This window comes from Phacochoerus africanus, chromosome X (genome assembly GCF_016906955.1).
Source record: "Phacochoerus africanus isolate WHEZ1 chromosome X, ROS_Pafr_v1, whole genome shotgun sequence".
Lineage (NCBI taxonomy): Eukaryota > Metazoa > Chordata > Mammalia > Artiodactyla > Suidae > Phacochoerus > Phacochoerus africanus.
The window spans coordinates 7,712,864-7,736,242 of NC_062560.1; positions in this window are offsets into that span (position 1 = coordinate 7,712,864).

A 23,379-nucleotide genomic window follows, 5' to 3' on the forward strand; every position below is an offset into this window, starting at 1 on the left:
ATTAGATGTTAGAAAAGAGAGGATAAAGGATAAACCAGTTCCCTTGTCTCAGCAACGAATAAAATTGGGTTTGGGTAGTTAATACAGGGATTTGGAAAGAACATTCAACTTTCCTGATTTCAGGAATGGAATGTCTTGGAATCATAGAACATTAGAGCTGAGAAAAGATCCCAGAGGCCAAAAGCAGGAAAGCGTCTTGCTGCGCACATGACAAAATCAAAACTCAGGGCATATACGTCATTGTCTCCATAACTGCTGCTGTGGAGACAGCAATGCAAGCTGCCTTCAGATGCTGGAAGGACCTGCTTTTCACATGCTCGGAGCCTAACTGCCCACGCATGACGGTGGACATTCCTCAGGAAACCTTCGTCTGTCAGGCTTTGAGCCAGAGCTGGGCTCCCTGGGACTAAGCAAATGTTGAGCACAGAATGGGAACCCAAGGAACAGAAGTTGTTGACATTATCAGCAAGCAGAAACCGCTGAAAAGACGGCCGGGAATGTGAATGAATGAACGTGTATTAGAAATAATGGACAATTACAGTTATTTATGATCTCCAGCTGATGTTCCATATGCCTTCATCAGCCTGAATTAAAAAGCTGCTTCCAGGAGTTCCCGTCGTGGCACAGTGGTTAATGAATCCTACTAGGAACCATGAGGTTGCAGGTTCGATCCCTGGCCTTGCTCAGTGGGCGTTGCCGTGAGCTGTGGTCTGGGTCCCCCCAGATGCGGCTCAGATCCCGAGTTGCTGTGGCTCTGGTGTAGGCCGACGGCTACATGTGCGATTCGACCCCTAGCCTGGGAACTTCCATATGTCAAGAGAGCAGCCCCAGAAATGGCAAAAAGACCAAAAAAAAAAAAAAAAAAAGTTGCTTCCAGTGTAATTTTGAATGCAGTGGCTGCCTTGCATGACTCTGGTTAAACCAAATCAAGACTGTTCATCACTCACCTTGTAGTACAATATACACGGCCTTCCACTCATATAGGATCTCATTACAATACTCTTTTCCAATCTTTGAGAAGGTGTGCTGTGCAGTGCATGGTACAAGTAGCTTTCTTTACATTATTTCTCACTCTCACAACTATTCTAAAAGGTAGGAATTATTACCCCCATTGTTTAGAGGCAAGACCTTTATCTTCAGAGAGATTCAGCAATTGGGCCCAATCCCAGCGTGAGGACAGAGCCACCACATCCCCACAATTAGGGAAAATTCATTATTCATTTACTTTAGAAAGATTGCCCATGTCGTCAGAATGGAAAGCAATTAAAGATCATGTTGCAAATGCCACACATGTCAATGAATCATTAAGACTTTCTCAGACAGCTAGAAATGGGAAGCTGACCTCCTGCACAGTGTGAACACAGTTCCAGGTTATCTTGCTGAAAAACTGGCAGCGGATGGTCCCAGAATGGAGTACGTTCAAGCCAGCCCCAGCCCCACAGAGGAATAAGCATCAAAACCCTCTGTAAATAGGCAAATATTGATTAAGTCTATTCTAGGGCAAGACCCCGGAACCGGAGAGTAACAGAACCCAAGGCAGGACAAACACTGGCATCGGTCTCGCAGACAGTCTCGCCAATGCTTTTTCAAAAGAGATACAACTACGATGTGAGATTTTCACGTCAGCTCGGCGGGGTCCCTCCTTTCAAACACCCGGTGTTGTCTTTATTTCATCTTCTGTTCAACCTCATTTTTTTATTCCTGGGAAGACCGCAGAGTCAGCTTCAAATCTGTCCCCTTTGGGCTCTGCCTAACTCCTTCAAAGGTGCACGTATTAGGGAGGAAAAAAAAAAAACAAAAAACAAAAACCCTCTCCACAGTTAGCAATATTATCAACATGTGCACCCTGACAGATTAATGAAGGCCGTGCAGGGTCACTGAGCTCTGACGTCGCAGGGCGCGACGTTCAACGGTGATGTGTTGACACTGACACTTTCCCACTCACCTCCTGTTGAAGCGATCAGAGCCAAAAACAGGCTCATTCTGTTTCATCCACCCCCCTCTCTCTGGGTGGGGCTGGGCTAGGATGATGCCACAGATGTTGGGTGGCCCGTGGCTCAGTCTAGGCCACCACCCATTTGCATAACTTAATTTTTACTGGAAGCTGGCCACCCTCATCGGTTCCCGTACTGCACAGGGGGCTGCCTCCACGTGACATCAGACTGCAGTCCTCTGGACAGAGGTGGCAGGGGCCACAAAGTTGAAAATATGTACTACCTGGCCTATTTCAGAAAAAAAAAAAAAAAAAAAAGTGCCAATCCCTAGTTAGGACATGGAAAGAAAAGACCTTGGCCCAGAGAAAATCCAGTGTGAACAATCAGGAGAAAATAAAAATTCCAGACTCACAAACGCAGAGACGCAGTCAGGAGAGAACGATGTTGGCAAGATGGCAGAACAGAGTTTTCTAGCACCTTCCCGAGACAGGACCCCGGTCATGACCGTCACTCACGGAGCAGCGTACCTTTGTGGGAGTCCCGGAGTCCAGCGAAGACGGCCCCGCACAGCCCTGCAGGAAAAAGCCCGAGGTCAGACGCAATGAGGAGCGGAGAGGAGAAGTTTGATGCTGCCACATCATCCCTCTCCCACCGCCCCCACCCCGCCGGGTGGCACAGTCGGTGCCTGGAGGGACCTCGCTGTGGTCTCTCCTGAGGCAGAAAGGGCCTTGCGGGGGCGGGGGGAGCCCGGGCCTCCCCAGATGCATCGCTCGGTCCTGTCCGGTCAAGAACACTGAAATGAGCTGCCTGAGCTGCTGGGGTGCTCTGCCGCCCCCACACCCCCTCATGCCAGGGCCACCTGCCCCCTCGCCACCCTGCACACCCTCATGCCAGAGTCGCCTTTCCCCACACACCCTCACACAAGGGCTGGCTTCTGCACGAGCACAAGCTGACCCAACTCTGCAGGATTGGGAGAAAGCACACAACCACTCAGCCCATGCAGATGAAGAAAAGGGAGGTTTGTGACACTCAGCCTGGTTTTGTAGCATCAAGAGATGGCAGACAGTTAGAAGAAATTCCCCCAAGAGGGAAGAGTGACGGTGAGCAGGCGCATGCACAGAGAAGGTCTGAGCGAGCTGCTCTTCCAAAGCCAGTCAGTGAAGACTGGAGGAGGTCCCTGCTTCCTCAGAGGCGAAGACAGCAATGCAAGGCTTCCGGGAACATAAAACACCCATACACATGACCCCCGAAGAACACAGTGATTTTCCAGGAGCCAACTCCAAGGAAATAGAGGTCTGTCATGTACCCAGCAAAGAATTCAAAACACTCGTTTTAAGGAAGGTCAGTAAGCTACCAAAAAAAAAAAAAAAAAGCAGAGAAACATAATGTCATGAAATCAGGAAACAGTACACAAATAAAATGAGAAATTCAACAGAGGAATAGAAACCATCAAACAAAGAGACAGTCCAGAGCAGAAGAATACAACGCAACGAGTGCCAACTGCAATGGAGAGCTCTCTCGTGGAAAAGCATTGAAACACCAAGAAGGAATAGCTGGTATTTTGAAGACCCCGCCTGTTGCAAGAATGCAGCTTTCCTCATCCATGAATTGGGCTTACACTGGCATCCCTACTCCCTGCAAACCGAGACAACCCCTACGTGGAACGCAGCTGTGATAAGTGGAAAAACCAACCAAAGGCCTGACTAATGCCTATGTTGCAACTGTTTTCTTAGGTACAAAGTCAAATAGTTTGTATCCACATCCAATTTATATGCATGTATTTGTAAGATAGGTTTTCTGTGTGTGTGTGTGTGTGTGACCCTGAAAATATTTATGTGTTTAAACTATTATTGTATGTATATATACCCCCCAGCAAACACAAGGTACATTTGCACATGAAATGAATTTCCAAAGAATATGGTTTTATCTTCTTTGGAAAGAATATGGTGTACTTACTTGTGCCATTCGTAAAAACACATGGATTTGTTCAATATGATCATTCAACAAATACTCCGTATCAGGCATGATTGCATGGGTGGAAAAAACAAAAACATCTCCTTCCTTTTTTTTTTTTTGTCTTTTTGCTATTCCTTTCTTTTTTAAACTATCCTCCATCCTAGTAGAGATGGAGGAGAAACGGACAATAAGCAAGATTACATTATCTGTTGCTGCATAACATTGCACAAGCTTAGTGGCTTAAGATATTAACACATTTATAACCTCCCCGTTGGGTGGGTCAGGAGTCTGAGTGTGGCTTAACTGCATCCTCTGATTCAGGGAGTCTCACAGGGCAGTAATTTCACCTGAGAGCCTCCTGGGAAGACTCTGCTCCCGTGGTTGCTGCTAGAAGTTATCCGCCTGAGGGTTCTTGGATCTAGGGCCTCGGTTACTTGCTGCTGTTGATGGAAGACGACCCTCAGGTCCCTGTCACATGGGCCTCTCCAACAAGGCACCTTATGTGGTTTTAAGGGAGGATCTTCTAAGATGATAGAGTCACAGTCTTTTGTAACCTGAGCAGAGAAGTGACAACCCTTCACCTTTGCTGAGCATTGTTGGTTTGTTTGTTTTTTTCTTTTTAGAAGTGAGTCACAGCCTATACCAAAAGGATGGGATCATGTAAGTTTATGAGCATCATGAGTCACCTTTAAAGTCTATTTATCCCCACGGGGAGAACATGCAGGGCCTCGGGAGGCCACGGGAAAAACGGGGTTTTACCAGGGTGTAGACACTGATGCCACAGCAACTTAGGAGCTGCAGCTCAGTATCCACAGAGTTGTGATGCGTACGGACCAAGTGTCTGCTCTACCACCACCCACCCTCTTCCCCAGAGACCACAACCTCCTTGTCTCACGGCCAAGGACAGCGGCATTACTTTTTCAGCACCCTGTGCTGCTCTCACACCCCGCGCAGCCTGTCAAGACAGGCATCATCTATCCCTGTGTCACTCCTCCTAATAAATTTTCTCCCATTTTTCTCTCCACCTCTCTTGCCCACTGAGAGCCACCTCTTCTACGAATCGTGGTCCAACAGCATCCCTACCACTGTCAGTATCGTTACATTATTTAGTATCTGAGTAAGAGCATCTTTCATCCAATTCATTCCAGGGGACACAGAGTTGCTGCAACCACATTCAACTGCAAGGTGACTCTCCAACTCTTGACGCATGTGCTGAAAATGGCTGGAGTGGAAAGTCAGCGATCCTGAACACTGTTTAAGCTGTCGGCCACCCGGGGGCAAATCACGGTGGTGTCGTGGGGCTCCCCAGGCCTTTACAGAGCCCAGACACTATCTCACTACCTTGTTTCTCTTTCCACACCCTCACTGTGCCTATGTCCATGCATCCCTTTCTCTGGTTCTGGTCACTTGATCTCCCAAGAAAGCTGGGTCCGTTGGCTCATACTACCCACTGTCACAGTCAGTTTTAACTCCATGGAGCAATGCTTTCCCCAATCAATCTGGTTTTGAAAAGTCCCCCCTCCCCAGGATCCGGTGCTCCCCAGCCGCCACACCTGGACAGTTTCTTCTTTGCTGGCATTTGAATAAACTAAAACTGCAAATGTCTGAAGGCGTCCTCCACTTTCGTACTGAGACCATGGGAAAATGATCAAGCAGAGCATCCTAAGGATACAAATTTTAAAAATATGGCTGGGTCGTAAAGAAGCATCTTTAACTGTTTAAACAAATTAGAGATGACAGCTTGGTGTCTTAAAGCACTTTCAAGCCATGTGGCCATGCTGGCTACAGGACAACGTTTTTTGAAGCAGAAGAAAAAAGTCGTTATGATGCTCTTTCCCGAACAGGAGTTTTGTTGTTGATATTTAGGGGGGGAAACGTGTTCTCAGAAATTGCTAAAAACATTTTTCCAAGATTTGGTCTCTCCTCATGATCAAAACAGGTATGGCAATGTCTACTTCTGCCAGAAAAAAAAAAATTACACTATTTCCCCTCAGATTTTGAAAGCCCTTGAAAACCTCTATAACCTGCCATTTTGTTTTTATAGCAGTCGAAGGTGACCTGTGACGTAGAGAAAAAGGAACCACGCAACACAACGGAAGGAATTCCATCGCAACGCTGCACAGATTTTCCAAAAGCTCAACTTTCCCCCCTGGTGTAAATATAGCTTTTATCACGAAATTGAACAAACATTTTTCTAAATTTGGCTCCCAGGAGCAAGCCGACTCTGCACATTATGGAACATTTTATCCTCCAAAGATGGGCTGAAAGCTCTAAATTACTCATTATACGACTTAACAAAAGAAACTCATCGTTAGTTAATTGGAGATAATGTGGCCCTGTTCCGTGACACAGATATATTAAAATTGCTGGTTATTTCTATAGTTAATCTCTTCTGGAAAAAATTCTCGGTCATAAAATTTATCTTCTTATGATAAGAAATGAGATAGCATGAAATAAATACTCGATTTGGAACTAAAAGGATGTAGAATACTCAAGAGGAGAGGATGATATTTTGGAAAAACTGGCACGATGTCAACTCTCCCAAATGGTATGCAAGCCAGTCAACTACAGAAAAATATTTTAATTAGTTGGACTTCACAGGGCCATGGGTGGGGTGAGACAAATGCTTAGGGTTCAAAATTCCCAGCAGAGCCCCACTCGCCTCTTTCTGGTCCTGGCCCATTGGACATCTGAGCTCTACTCCCTGAAACTGCTTCTTCTCTAATTTTGAATGAGTCATTAAATTGCCCCCTTGTGTTTGGACTTCTAGACTCATATTTATTTTGCTCCCTGGATCTTTGGTTCAGTCCATTACAATTACAACGCAGATAGCAGGTTGCTACAGAGAGAGGTCTGCCTACGGGACACAAACGACGACCGTGGAACCCGGCTACAGCTATGAGGGGCTTTTACTCCGACGGGGAAGAGAAGACGTGCATTTCTTCTGCCTAAGAAAATCCTCGCCTGGCCCCTCCTCTGCCCTTCAACCTCGGGTGCTAATTCCTCATGCCCTCCCTACACTGCCAATGTCATCCCGTCACCTGCTGTTTGCTTTCCAGTCATGACCAGCACTCGTTTTCACATACAACATGAACGCAAGCCCTGGGACGCCACTGGAGGCCGCCTAATTCACTGCAAACCCAGAACTTGAGGCATCAATGGATGTCTTTGACCTGTGGCTCTTTAGAGAACTGAACGCTCCCTCCTTCTTTTTTCTTTTTCGGCCATGCCCGCAGCATGCAGACGTACTCCGGCCAGGGATGGAACCCATGCTGCAGCAGTAACAACACCAGATCCTTAACCCACTAGGCCACCAGGAAACTCCATGAACACCATTTCTTTCCCAAGCATTTCTCCTCAGTGTCATTATGGCTTGCCTCCAGCATTTCTGATCCCTTCTCTACTACTGCAGCAGCAGCTCATTACCCTATCACCTGCCTCCTAAATACTGCCACTGATTATAAGCAGGACCCCCTCCTCTTGTTGCTATGTGGCAGCACCCTGGTCAATCCCAGGAACTGGCAAGTCTACTTCCTATGCACACATCACTGACGTCACAATCTGTATCCATGGCCAAACCCTTCCCACTGGGAACCGTGCCATTTTTATCTCTTCGGATACCACTAGTCCATTATAAAGTTTCCAGGCATTGTGAATACACAGATGAACCAGATGACTGTGGACCTCAGATGAACCAGATGACTGTGGACCTCAGATTGCAACCTAGTGGAGGAGGTGGATCAGTTCCAAAAAAACTTACAACGCAAGATGTGTTATAACTGAAGCATAAATCTGGAGCTCTAGGGCGATGCTGCTCAAACTTCAGGGTGCAACCAAAACACCTGGGCATTTTGTCAAAATGAAGATGCTGATTCTGAAGGCAGGGTCTTCAGGTGGTCCGAGGACTCTGCATTGCTACCAGCAACAAGACTGGGAGAGACAGTCGGGGAAGGGAAGAGCGTGGTCAAAAGGCAGACATGTGAGAGCCTGGTGATGGGGAGAACTGTGCCTGGAGCCCAGGGCAGCAGAGGCAGAAGAGCTATGTGGGTGGAGGGGGTTGTGGAGGAGGTGGACGCAGAACATGAGAAGACAGGTGATGAAGGGGCCTGTTGCATGTCCTAGAGGTAAGATGCCCAGAATGCGAAGACAGGCACAGCTGGAGAGGGGAGCACGGCAAACCAAGCAGCAAGAGGGCCATCTGGCCTGGAGCCCTCAGGGGCACAGGGCACTTGTTTCCCGTATCCAGGCCCCTCCCCACAGGCAGTTCTTGGCCAGGCCTTGTTCCCCCTAAGGGGCCCCTGAAAGCACAGCTACCATGTCTGGGGCTTTTTTTTTTTATGGATGGCATGAACTATTTCCTTAAAATGCTGACTTGCTCAAGACAATACTTCAGTGACTAAAGATTATTGTGATATGTTCCCAAATAGGGGTGACTAAAAACAAATCACCAAATAAAAACTTTTTAAATTAAAATTTTATTTTATTTTTGCTTTTTTTAGGGTCACACCGACGGCATACGGAAGTTCCCAGGTTACGGGTTGAATCGAAGCTGCAGCTACCAGCCCATACCACAGCCACAGCCACGCCAGATCCGAGACCCATCTTTGACCTATGCTATAGCTCACAGTGACGCTGGATCCTTGACCCACTGAGCGAGGCCAGGGATAGAACCCACATCCTCATGGATACTAGCTGGGTTCGTAACCCACTGAGCCACAACAGAAACCTCCAAAAAAAAAAAAATTATAAAAGGAAATGAATCACCAAAACATACAAATTTACCCCAAAACAAGCAACCTCTGCTAGTGAGTGAATGAATGAATGAATGACCTAGGAACGTACTTTGGGTCAGAACTTGGTAGAGAAGAATCAGCACTGTTTAAAGCAGTGTTTTCCAACAGAAATGTCCTGTGAACAACATAGGTGATTTTAAAGTTTCTAGTAACCATGTTTAAAAGCCAAAAGAAACATGTGAATATGTTTTCTGTAACCCACTATATCTGCCACCATCTCATTTCAACATGGAATTGATATAAAAGGTGACTGGCAGTGCAGACTTCTTTCCTACCAGGTCTCAGGGGTCCACGAGAGTATTGCGCGCAGAAGCCACATCAAAATTCAGACTCGCCCTTTGTCACGGACTTGGGAGCCTCGTACGGCCGGTGGCTATGGGGCTGGACAGCTCAGGTTTAAAGGACGTACAACGTGGAGTTCCCACAGTGGCGCAGCAGAAACGAATCCAACTAGGAACCATGAGGTTGCAGGTTCGATCCCTGGCCTCACTCCATGGGTTAAGGATCCGGCGTTGCCGTGAGCGGTGGTGTAGGTTGCAGACGCGGCTCAGATCCCGTGTCGCTGTGACTCTGGCATAGGCCAGTGGCTACAGCTCCGATTTGACACCTAGCCTAGGAACCTCCGAATGCCGCAGGAACGGCTCAAGAAAAAGGCAAAAAGACAAAAAAAAAAAAAAGGCTGTGCAATGCAGGGAACTGTACCCAGGCTCTTGGGGCAGACCATGATAAGATAATGAGCTCTGAGTGAAGATAATACAGGAAAGGGAATGTTGTGTGTATGTGAATGACTGGGTCTCTGCTGTACAGCAGAAATTGGCACAACGCTGTAAATCAGCTATACTTAAATAAAAAATAATAAAAATAAAAATTGAAGTGTGCAGTGGACTCCTTAATGTGCATCAATCCCTCATTCATTTGCTGTGTGGACTTGGTAAGGTGACTTTACGTGTCTGACACCCTCATGCCTCACCTAACCCTGGAACAGACAGATGAGATCCATATTCCCCAAACGGTAAAGCGCAGCACCTGAAGACACAGGATTGTAGCCAAAGGCATGAGCGGAGCGGGTGGGGCATGAACAAACAACGAGCCTATCATCCTGGACGGTTCAGTCTCAAAGGAGCACTATGAGTTCCCACTGTGGCATGGTGGGTTAAGAATCTGACCTTGGGGAGTTCCCGCTGTGGCTCAGTAGTTAACGAATCTGACCAGGAACCATGAGGTTTCGGGTTTGATCCCTGGCCTTGCTCAGTGGGTTAAGGATCCGGTGATGCTGTGAGCTGTGGTGTAGGTCACAGATGGGTCTCGGATCTGGAGTTTCTGTGGCTCTGGCATGGGCCAGCGGCAACAGCTCCGATTAGACCCCAGCCTGGGAACCTCCATTTGCTGCAGGAGCAGTGCTAGAAAAGGCAAAAACAAAACAAAACAAAAAAAAACCCCACAAGAATCTGACCTTGGGTCGCTGTGGAGGAAAGGGTTCAATTCCCAGCCCAGCCCAGTGGGTTAAAGTGTAGGTGTGGTGTAGGTGGCAGCTGTGTCTTGGATTCAATCCCTGGCCCCCAAGAACTTCCATATGCTGAGGGCATGGCCATTGAAAAAAAAAAAGGAGCATGAGAGGAAACATGATGCTAAGGTCGCTAAGGTCACTCAAACGCAACACTTGTCTGCTATCTGTGGGGGGTGGGGAGTTATTCTTTGGTTTAGGGGGTTGGGGGCTTTTGTTTATGGTTTTGGGGAGGGGGAGGGTTGTTTTTTTTTTTTTAACAATTCCACAAATGGAAGCAGAAATAAAGCAGTAGGGAGTTCCCGTCATGGCGCAGCAGAAATGAATCCGACTAGGAACCATGAGGTTGCGGGTTCGATCCCTGGCCTTGCCCAGTGGGTTAAGGATCCCACGTTGCTGTGGCTCTGGCATAGGCCAGTGGCTACAGCTCCGATTAGACCCCTAGCCTGGGAACCTCCATATGCCACAGGAGCGGCTCAAGAAAAAGGCAAAAAGACAAAAAAAAAAAGAAAAGAAAGAAAGAAAGAAAGCAATATCTTGTGCATTATTCACTTGATTGGAACAGGCACGTTCACTGCACTCAGATGGCAGAGGAACAAGTCTAAACACCAGCGCCTGCCTCTGCGCTACTTAAAGTTAATTGAGCCTCAATCACATCTTCAAGCACAGACAAACACAGGGGTGACACACTGAAAACTGCTTTAAACTAAGGTTAGCTCCACTGCTTTAGAGAATGACAAGAGTCCACCCGTCCTTTCTTCTTTTATTCCAAAGATCGGCAAAATATCCTTGATAGCTCAGCTGCTTAAGGAAACTCTTTTCTATTTGTTTCATTTTTTTTTTTTCCACTTTAAGGTTGAGCCAATCTATGAATGAGCTGGAGGCCAGGTTCCATATGTGGTTGTGTAAGCCTGCTGTCTGGCATGGCCCCAGCACACAGCTGGCACTCAGTGTATGCTTATCAAGTACAAGAGACAGCCTGCAGGCCTCGCCATGGGTCCTTCAATAGACTGACTGCATGTGGCAAATAATAACACCCACACAGCGCTCCCAGAGGAGGGGCTGTGCACTCAGGTCGTCTCTGCCATCCCAGGTGGGGATGGATGGCAGGAAGGAGAAGGCAGCTGGACCAGGCTCCACAGGAGGCTCCCAGGTGGTCCATGTCCATGTCCACCACCCAGAAGGCACTTAGACAGAAGGGACCCTCTTTATCTTTCTCCCCAAGCCCTGCGCCAGACAGCGAGACACTTCTTTCCTATCTGAATGAATGTCTTTCTTGTCAGTGTATCTTATTTCACTTATCTATCTGTCTTTCAGTACATATCCCCACTCGCGGCACCTGCCGCCCCCACGGCTCCCATAGTGGCACAGAGGCCTCTGGACGAGGTTACAGGGAGGGGCCGGTGCTGGGTCAGGGATGCGGAGACATGCTCTGGGGACAGCTGTAACCCCAAGGTTCTGCTCCTCCCTCGCCATCCCCACGTGCTGCCCCTCCGGCAAGCTCCTCCGCCCTAGGCTGTCACCCCCAGCCTCTAGGGTGCCTCCAGCATGGAGGTGGTCCTGAGCCTTCGTGCATCTTTTTCAGAAGCGAGGCAGGAAGTGTGCATCCCCAGAGCCAGGTCCTCCTGGAGTGGGTGTCGCTCCTCAAGGGCGATTTCCTTCTCAGCACCTCTGTGTCCCCAGCACTGAGCAGCCAGCACATGCTCCATGGGCTATGCCGTCCCCCACCAACTCCCCTTCACAGCTCGGTGCTACTTCCTGATGTTGCTTCCTCTGCTGTCCCCCCATGTAATTTTACACAGTGCTCCAATGTGATGATGTCACACAGGCTGCCTCACAGTTTTAGTAGGGGTGTGTGTGTGTGTGTGTGTGTGTGTGTGTGTGTACGCACACGCAGGTGCTATTTTGCTTGTCTTCCACCTCCCACCCACACGACTCCTCTTTCCCACCCACTCTGCTGCCACTGCCCTCCCTCGTATCCCAGGTGAAGAATTCAGACTATATTCCTTCACACCTTTCTTCATACTTAATCACACACACACACACACACAGACTTCTGTCCTTGCTTTATAAAAATGGAATATTAGGGAGTTCCCTGGTGGCTCAGTAGGTTAAAGATCCAGTATTGCCACCACTATGGCTCTGGTTGCTGCTGTGGTGCAGGTTTGACCCCTGGCTCAGGGAACTTCTGCATGCCATGGGCATGGCCAAAAAAAAGAAAAGGCATATTCCATACATGCTTCTGCCTCTAGCTTTTCCCTCTCAACAATATGTTGTAGAAGTTCCTGATATATTCCATTCATCCTTTTGAATGGCTGCATGATATGATATGCCATGTTGCCAATATATTGTAATTAACTCAATAACTCCTCAGTTGAAGGGGCATTTACTTTGTTTCCGGCTTCTGGTCAGCTTGAACAATGGTTCAGTATACAGCCTAGAATACTGGTCCTAACTTATTGAGCTTTGTTTCTAGGGGATGGAGCTCCAAGGTTGGGTGCTTGGGTCAAAGAATATATATGTTATCTCCAAAATTTATAAATGTCTCCTGCAGCTCAATACCAAAAACAAAACAACTCGTCAAAAAATGGGCAGATCTAGATAGACACTTCTCCAAATGCAGATGGCCAAAAGATACATGAAAAGAAGTTCAACATCACTCATTATTAGAGAAATGCAAATCAAAACTGCTATGATGTACGACCTTACACCAGCCAGAATGGCCATCATCAAAAAGTCTACAAACAATAAATGCCGGAGAGGGTGTGGAGAAAAAGGAACCCTATTACGCTGTTGGTGGGAATGTAAATTGGCACAACCACTGTGGAAAACACTATGGAGATTCCTCAAAAAATGAAAAGTAGAATTACCATTTGATCTAGCAATCCCACTCCTGGGCATCTATCCAGAGAAAACCATGACTTAAAAAGGTGCCTGTACTCCAGTGTTCACTGCAGCACCATATACAATAGCCAAGACATGCAAGCAACCTAAAAACCCATTGACAGAGGAGTGGATAAAGAAGATGTGGTACATATACATAAAAGAATATTACTCATCCATTAAAAGGAAAGAAATAATGGCATTTGCAGCAACATGGATGGACATAGAAATTATCAGCTAAGTGAATTAGTTAGTGAAATACCGATGGCATATGCTCTCACTTACATGTGGAATCTAAAAAAAGGACACAATGCACTTCTTTGCACAATAGATACTGACTCACAGATGGTGAAAAACTTATGGTTTCCAAACGACGCAGGTTGCAGGGGATGGGATGGGGGTTTGGGATGGAAACGCTATAAAATTGGGTTGTGATGATCGTTGGACAACTATAAACGTAATGAATTTCACTGAGTTAAAAAAAGAGTATAGATGTTTTCACATGTTAATAGTTATCAACATATTAATATCAAAAGGGCTATTCATGTTATCAGCAACATACGAAAGTCCCCATTTTTCCACATACCTCCAATAGGTGTTAGTGCTGTAACATTATTTAACAGCATTTCTGGACCTGAAGTAAATGTCAGGTGAGCAGTACACACCCACAGGACACCCCATTTTGCAGCAAACCACAAAGTCCTGCTCAAAGTGGCTACAGCAGGAACAAAAGATAAGACACTCAGCAGACCTGGTTTTGGACTCACACTCTACATCCTGACATGAGAACTTGACTACATGCGTTTAAAGGACACAAATACACACAGATGTATGCATTTTAGTATTAAAAGGCTGAGAGATTATGTGAATTTATCAGGTCAGCTATCAGGAAAGAATAGCAGAACGCTAAAGCCATGTTTCCCTGAAAGCATCTGGTCAACCTGGGGAATGGTAGTTTTTAATTTCTGACAGGGTGCAAGAGATAGAAGATAAAACCCAGGGCTCGCCCAGGGTGGGAAACCTCCCAGAGGATACTTCTACTCAAATTTGGGCCTCCAAAGTGCTGCATCCTCAGCATAAGTTTGACACAAAATAGACTCTCACCAAACGGCACCATAAAACAACAGCAAGGACACCTTCCTGGGCCCTGAGAAAAGCAGCAAAGAAATAAATACTGAGAAGCTGTGATAAAAACTAGCACTCATGTGGATCTGAAACCCAAATTCCTATCATGTGGGAAGTTCAAAAAATGTTATCAATTTAGCTCAAGACAGAACCTTCAAAATTATCTGTGGTAAAGAGCTGGGCTGTCTGTTTCATTTCCAATCCACGGGAACTTTTGTAAAATGCAATAAAAATTAATGACTCAAAAAAAGATATGAAAAAAAGGATAAACACAGCACACTGATGCTGTCTACAGCAATGTCAAGTTACTATAAAATTTTCCAAATGTCACCCTCATTTTCCATACTTATTGTGCAAAGGTTATAAGCATTTTGCTGGGCAAGACCTAGTCCCAAGTGTCCGGCAGAACAAATACAATCCCTCTCTGGGGAACAGACTCTCCTCTTAAGTCTCAGGGAATCCTCTCAATAATATTCCAAGGAAAAGGCACATTTCACAAGCAAAAGAAAATCAGCAAACACACAAGGTACCTAGGCACCATGAGGAGGAATTAGTTTTAAAGAAACCGAAAGTGAGACTTGCAAAAGCTTCAGATTCTGAAACTATCAGACACTGACTCTAAAACAAACTTGCTGATTATGTTTAAAGGATGAAATACAAGAGACTACTATAAAAGTGACCTAGTAAACTTGAAAAGAACAAAACAGCAATGGAAAATAAAGTAATGGAAAACGAAAATTCCATAAACCCAAGGAGCCGCCAATTAAACATGGCTAAAGAGACGACTGGTGACCCAAAGGATAGAGTGGATATTCTCCAGAAGGCAGCACAGCAAAACAAAGTGACACAAAAGATAAGAGAGAAGTTAAGCAACACAGAGGATGAAAAATGTCCTCTCAGAGTCCCAGAAGAAAAGAAAGCAACTAGAGCAGAGGGACTAATATTTTAAAAGACTTTTTTTTTCCAGAATGGGTAAAAGACATCAATCTACAAATTCAAGATTTCCTAGAAATCCTAAGGAAAATTCACAAATAAAAACACACACCTAGGAGTTCCCTGGTGGCTCAGAGGGTTAAGGATCTGGGGTTGTCACTTGCTGTGGCTCAGGCTGCTGCTGTGGCTTGGGTTCAATCCCTGGCCTAGAAACTTTTATATGCCATGTGTGCGGCTTAAATAAAAGCACTCCTAAACAAGTCACGATAAAATTTGAGCACACCGAAGGCAACCTTAAAAAGAAAGGTTAAAAGAAAGATGGCTCTCGAAGGCGTGACAGGCTGACGGCTGGTTTTCAGGAACAAAGACAGAGGCAAGGCAAAAGGGAACTTATCCAAGGGGCACAGAGCAGAGCCCCTCCAGGTGAGCGGCGCCTCGACAGGCCAACACTTTAGTCTGTGAGAGACTGAGCCAGAGGACCCCACTGGGAGGCACCCACATGCCTATGGAAAGGGTGACATGACAGTGCAAAACAAGTGATAATAGTGAGATCGTACGTGATAGCCAACGCTTGTGGGCTGGAACGGCTACGCCTGGGGGCCCTTCGCTATGCAGCAGTAGATCTCGATTACAGTCAGCATCCATCTCCGCTAGCTGCCGGCAAGCAGGCTCACGACTCCGCAGCTTAGAAATGAAGACACAGCCCGGGCTGGGAGGGAGAGGCAGGGACAGCCAAGGGCAGCCGGCCGTCCGTGGGGAAGGGAGCAGTTACCAAGATGGATGAGTTTGCCAAGGCTGCCGAAACAAAGCACCGCAGATGGGGAGCTTCGCAAATGGTTGGCGTCACGGCTCTGCAGGCTGATGTGGTTCCTCCCGTGGGCTGCGAGGGAAGGACGGCTCCAGGCCGTCCTCTCTGGCCTGCAGGTGGCCACCCTCCACGTCTCTGCACCTGCTGTTCCCTCTGTGTGTCTGTCTCTCGGGGCAAATTTCTCCTTGCACAAGGATACCAGTCACACTGGATGGGGATGGGGCCCCCCAAATGACCTCATTTCAGCTTGACTCCCTCCTGAAGACCCAATCTCCAAAAAAGGTCACATGCTGAGGGACCGGAGGGTGAGAACCTCAACATATGGATTTGGAGGAGACACAATTAAACCCCTAACACAGTGAGGGCTATGTGGACACACACTGACTCTCTTTCAGACAAAGAGTCAGGGTTTCATGCCAGCCCCAAATAATTCCTGCATATTGACTTGGTTCAAAGAGAGGTTATAACTGTGACATTCATTTGTCTGGTCTGTCAGTTAGGCCACTGTGAGGTCTGTTGTGGTCTGGAAGCGTTCTGTTAGGGTTTTGCTGTTTTGTTATCGGTTTTAAGAAACCGTAATAAGAGGCAGAGCCTCCAAATACGTCCCTTAGTATGAGATCTCCCCCGTCTAACGTGGCACTCGGCGGGCTCCTCTCTCGGCAATGTTTACAGGTGAACTTCTTAGTTCATCCTTGTGAATCACCCGCGAGCTAATTAACATCCCACATGGAAGTGGGGTCTCCATCGCCCGACAGCACACACTTCTCCACTGAACCTATCCACAAGGAAATATGAAGATAGAAAAATTATCCCAGGGGTCACAACCTAGGATACAGTCCCCAAACTCATAAATGACCACACCTCGCATGCCCACAACAGATGACACGGTAGAAATCATGCAAAGGAAGCAGGGGCTGTGCAAAATGTCCTTACTGAGGGCAGCCTGCACAGCGAGCTAAGACTTCACCTCCCTGGATGGAGGGGAGCAGCCTCCCGCAGGAACATGAGCAGGAATCAAGCTCACGTTCCAGAAACAGATCTGTTTTCATTAAGCATGGCAACTATGTCTGCTCTAACGCTGTTCTGGTGCATGCCCGTGTGTGCCTCATTCCACGCAGCCCTGATTTGCCTTCACGAGAACAAAGTCCTTTCAACCAAAGACTTTGCGTTGAGACTAACCCCGAGGACATCTGGTCAACCAGGGACAAGCTGGGCGACACCGCAGATGTCCGGGGTGCTGAAGGCAAGGATTACACCAAGGCTGTCCAGTTTCCACAGGACCGGACTTTCTGGTACAAAGTCCAACAATGCAGTCACCTCGGCAGAAAACAGCATGGAAGGAGGAGAGAAAGGAGGTGGAAACCAATCTGTGAGACAGCACAGCATATTAAGCTCACTGAATAGTAACAAAAACTGCAACATTGTCTGAAGGCTATTAAAGATCCACATTGTGGGAGGGAAAAAAAAAACAATAAAAGAAGAATAGCATTATTTCAGGCACGGCAACATCCTGAAGCAATGAATGTTCAAAGTGGGATATATGTCATAATAATGAAAGCTATATTTAAATCAAAGGTTCTGAGCTAATGCCTGCCAAACTCCAGTGGAGGGCCAGTAAAATAAACTACAAGAAAGAGAGTCCACAAACAAAGACAGGGGGATGCTCTGGCTGGCAACGAAAATTGCTCCTCAAAGAAACTGCCTGAGGTTTTATTCTATTTAACTGTGGGCTATGCTTTCTTGGTTCTCACTTGACAGCTTTCAAAGTGAGCTGGTTTTGCAAAACATCAAGGATGGGCTCCTGAAGAAGAAATGACCACTAGGCTTACAAACTCTGCCCCACCAAAGGACATGTTGAGATTCACCAGGGTATCAAAGAAAGAGGCTTCCTCTCCACAGAGTCACTGACAAGACTCCTAAGAGAGGGGAGCCAATGAGAGAAACAGACACAGTTATAACTGAGACAGAGGTGTTTTTACATAAGATTACTCCACATTTTCTTGTTGCTCTTAAGGCTATCTGTATCACTGTGCACAAATTCCAAGAATGTTTCCCTTGTTGGGGGAGAATCTGTTTTATTTCAACACTGATACATACCTGAAATGCAAGCAAGAGAAACTTAACAGGAATTAATTTCAATAACCCCATGTAGTTAGAAGACGATTATTACAAAGATGTTAGCTATATATAACTCACACTCAGAAGCAGTCGTTCTTTTTATTTAAGTGACACTGGAGTATAGTTCACTTAGAATAGCTTCAGGTGTACAGCAAAGTGAGTCAGTTGCACCTATGCGCACATCCACTCTTTCTCAGATTCTTCTCCCGTATAGGTTACTAGAGAGTGTCGGGTAGACTCCCCATGTGCTGGACTTGTTACTCATCAGCTGTGTATACAGCAGTGTGTATATGCCACTGCTGGCCTCCCCATTAATCCCTCCCCCCAGTCTTTCCCCTTTAGCAAACCTAAGTTGGTTGGAAGCAGGAGTTCTTAATGTTTACTGTGTGCGATTCCCATGCAGGTGAGACAAATAACAAGCGAACCTAATTTCCAGGAGAGGCACGTTGCGGGACTTCCTACACCTGCTGTATGGGCAGCCCAAGCCAGCCTCTCACTAGGACAGCCAGTCAACAGATATTTATGGCAAGCCATGCCCGAACCATCAGGGCCACAGCAAGAAATAAAATAGTCAAAATGCTATGATGCCCACCTGCCATCCACATTCTAGCAGGGACAGGGAGCTGACAAACAAGACAAGTAAAATATATCACATTTTAGATGTTGGTTCTCGGTTTCCTATGGTTGCTGTTAGAAATTACAAGTGTAGTGATTTAGGACAATACAAATGTATTATTCTGTAGTTCTAGAAGTGAAAAGTCCAAAATTCTTCCTCGGATTTGGATAGATGATGTCTAAAGGGATACTTTGTATTTCAGTGAGAAATGAAAAAGTGTATTGCAACACCTCATGTGCCTCATCCGCTCTTGTTCAAGAAAACCAGCTATGACTGTAACTAAAAATCTGTCTAGGAGTTCCCACTGTGGCTCAGCAGGTTACAAACCTGACTAGTACCCATGAGGATGCGGGTTCAATCCCTGGCCTCGCTCCGTCGGTTAAGGATCCAGCGTTGCTGTGACTGTCATGTAGGCCAGCAGCGGTAGCTCTGATTTGACCCCTAGCCTGGGAACCTCCATATGCCTTGGGTATGGCCCTAAATTAAAAAAAAAAAAAAAGAATCTGTCCAGACCTTCTGCAGATCTGTATTCTCTGGCCCACTTGTTCTAAAGATCTTAATTCTTTGAAATCACAAATAATCTGACCTCAGTTTCTCCAAGGATTACCGATACTCTTGATTGCATTTCTGTGTTTCTTTGTTGCCTCCACTAGAACTATGAGACATCCTTGGACTCTGAAATGTTCATGAAAAATACTGTAGGACTGCAATGAGACTTTAACCCTCTTCAATGTAAATGGTCCAGCCATGATGTTGCAGAGCCATTGCCTATCTTCTCTGCCACGATGTTTCACCCTCAATGGGCAGTTCATAAGCTCATTCCAGGGCAGACTCTCATTTGCTAGCAAGGATCTCAGAAGGAGTGAAACCTGTAGCCTGCACAGCTACAGGGTCAGCCATCCTTTCCAGAACCAGCTGGACACAATCTATGGGTATCCTGCTAACACTCCTGAACCAACAGGATATTCTATAAAGGCTGTGCGTGGCTTTCCGACGCCATGTACCAGATTCTTGGATGAAATGGTCAAGCAGGGGCTACCCAAGTCAGACACTTGCCTGTAAGAAAATGTAGAGAAATTCTTTAACTCTGTGTTCTCTAACATCAAAATGATTCATGGAGAACATCCAGCTCAAAACACAGAAGGTAAACTATGAGTACAATTTCCCAGAGGGGATAGTTGAGTATTGCGGACAACAAAACATGACATGCAACTTTGTCATTAGTTTCCATTGCCGCTTCCTAAGAATCTGATTAACAGAGCAAACAAAAATTCACCTTGGAATGCCAGAAGAGAATACTTTCTCTGGAAGTACTTGCTTTTCTTGTGTGGTCCAGGTTTCTAAGGTCGGCCCATTCACACCTTCACAACCTCACTCTTCCGCTTCCTTGCTGCTCTACCCGGCAGGCTGCTTTCCTTGATGAAAGTCTTGCTTACTTTTTGTACAAACTTGTGTTAAGGCTTACATACTTTGTCCAGGCTCTGAGCACTCTGCCCTAAGTCTGAATGTGTGCTACTCCGTTACAGAAATGCCAGAGCTTTTCCTGTCTCTGGGGAGGTCCTTGCTCATTGGGGGCTGAAAATGGATATTCCTGTTTCAGACACAAACCCTCAACAGGCATAAGAACAGAAGCTACACGCCATGTCCTGGATAATGTCATTAATTCATCCCAAATGACCATAGTTTCCTCCACTTCCAGTGGATAATAGTGGATTCTCAATTCAGCGGAGGAGACTCACTGGACTAAAGTGTATATAAGGGAATAAGAGATGAGAGTTAGCGGAAGAGGAGATGCAGCCTTGGGTCTAAATGAGGTGACAGGACAGAATCAAAACCTAATGGATGTCTTTCCACTAGAGACTGACTATAAAAACCTCCTACTAGAGGGAAGCATCCTATAAACCATCTTCCTACACTTCTGAGTTGGGGGGGAATTACTCCCGGAAACAATCAGTCAAAATGTGGATTACTCGCATGGTATGAGTATCCCAAAACAGAACAAAAATTCATCAGTCACAACAGAAGCAAATGTAAAATCATTCAATAAATTCTTCCAGAAGCTGACGTGGAAAAAATTAGCCCTACTGAAGATAAGTCCATAAAAAATCTCAAGGGCCACAAATGAAAGTGTTCATATGAAAGAGATGACGGCACTCCAAAACAGACAATTCCTTAAAGATGAGTAGGTTCCTTTTATTATGTTTAACATAGATTTTTTAAAAAAAAGAATAGAAACCACAACCAAAAAAGGACACTATATGAGGGGGAGGGAGTGGGATGAATTGGGAATTTGGGATTAATAGATGCAGACTATTGCCTTTGGAATGGATAAGCAATGAGATCCTGCTGTGTAGCACTCGGAACTATATCTAGTCACTTACGATGGAGCATGATAATGTGAGAAAAAGGAATCTATACATGTATGTATAACTGGGTCACCTTGCTGTACAGTAGAAAATTGACAGAACACTGTAAACCAGCTATAATGAAAAAAAATAAAAATAATTATATATATATATAAATTGATTTCTAGAAAGAGAAAAAAAAAGAACAAGATTATTTGAAAACCAACCAAGTCAATTTGTAGAAATGAGAAAATAGAGCCAATGACAATTTAATGGAAAGAAGGTTGTCAGACAATCTTTCTGAAATAGGTAAAAATGACACTGTGTTTGGAACTGGTGGCCCTCTTCATTATATTGTATTATGTACCTAAAACAATAACTTATTTTGCCCTGGGTCATGCCCTAGCACCAAGACAGGATGACCTGAATACTGGGAAACCAAAAAGTAGAGCTCACTCGTCTTTCCAACTGACACTAAAACATAATTTCTCTATGTTTCTTCCAGGTCTCCATTTATATTCTGTGATATGGGTGCTGCATTCAACATTATGGAAGCGCAGAGTTCATTCCTTTGGAGTATCTTTCAGAATCAGAGAGGAAACGAAGAAAACTAAGTCCTAGGGCTCTGGTGGGTTGTAGGGACTCAGGGATGTTCATTTGGACCGAGAGCACGCCTGAGTCTCTTCATCTCTTTTGAGATAATATAAATGCAAACGCTTGGTAAGTGGAGTACACTAACACATTCCCTATCGCTTCTAAATAGAATTTACATTTCTATGTCAATACAGAAACTAAGCATTGACCTTATAGTATAACTGTCTGCTGTGTGTGCCCTCCCCACAAGAAAGAATATTTATAAATTAGGAAAGGAGACAGTTTTATAGAAATGAGATGGCCAAAACAACATCAAAGCAGAACAGCTGCAGGTACAGTAATAAAATTACAAATACTTATTGAGCACTGGGGCACATTCTCTGAACATTAGAACTTCATGAACAATAAACATTTTGGTAAGCCACTGATAACTAAGTAGCATTCTATCTAAGCAAGAGTAAGTATTAAGTTCATATACAAAACCTACATTCTAAAAATAGTACTTCCAAATGTTAAGCTATGATTTTCTCCTACTCAGCTAAAATGTAACTCAACTTTCTGAAAATATACGCTAGACACTGGGCATACAGTAATGGTCTCTTTTCCCTATTATACCTTCATCCTGATGAATTTCAAGTTAGCACAGGCACTTGGAGGGAGGATGACTTGTGGTTCACAAGACTTTACTGCTGCTATATTTACATGTATAAATGTAAATTTCTGCTAGAAGGAACCTCCTGATGGGATTAATCATCCAAATTCCCATCGGAAATGCTTTCTGGTAAAAGCAGGACAAGAATAGCAGTGAGGACTTGGTTGCCACTTCTAATGAAATGTCCTTTCATGCAGAAGGTGTTTCAGACAAAACCAGCAGAGCTAACTGTGCTTATTTTTCTGTGTAAAAGGAGGAGAAAATAAGTCACTGTATTCTAAACACAGAAACTGACCAATCTGTTAAATCAGTAAAACACAGAAAGTTAATATGAACTGTGGATGAAGAATGCTAGATCGAAATAAAATTACAGTGTTCCTTTCAGATAAATTTGCCATCTGAAACTACTAAATCAAGGGAAAACACAAACCTTCTCACCTGTCACTTTGTATCTCGTGTGTATTCACTGCTGGAAAGGATTCATAATCTAAGCATGAAGACAAAAGAAACTTTCTACCCTTCTACCTACCCCACCCCTCTTCATCAAAGGACACAAGTATCCATACCAGAGAAACTTGACTCCCTCTGCCTCTTTCTGCCCCCATCCTTGGTCAGAGACAGAACACAGAACGTCAACAAGAGGGTTAACTAGCAGAATTCCTTGAATCTTTATTCCAGCATCCCCAAGAGCACCACAGCCAGGGGGACATCCCTTGCGAACAAGAAAGTCCATGGCAATTCCACCAATGTAAACCACCAATTTATTTTTTATAAATTGTGATTTATCTCAAAAAATTAATGCAAACTTTGTCTTTGACGACTTATCCAAGTCATTATAGGAGCCAAGTTTTAACATGGTACATTTTAAGTTTTCACATAGGATGTTTTAAAGTGTCGCCATGCAAACCACAGACCCAGGTCTATGGAGAGATGAGTTGTTTCTCTTAGAGCTTTTTGGATCCTGGCACACTCCCCACACCTCTGAGGATAACCCACAGGTTGAGATATGAGGTTAATGGATCCTAAAGTCTGTTAGATCACTTGAATACAGATCTTAAAGTCTGCTAGATCACTTGAATACAGGTTCACAGCATTGAAATTCACCTTTGACAACTGAT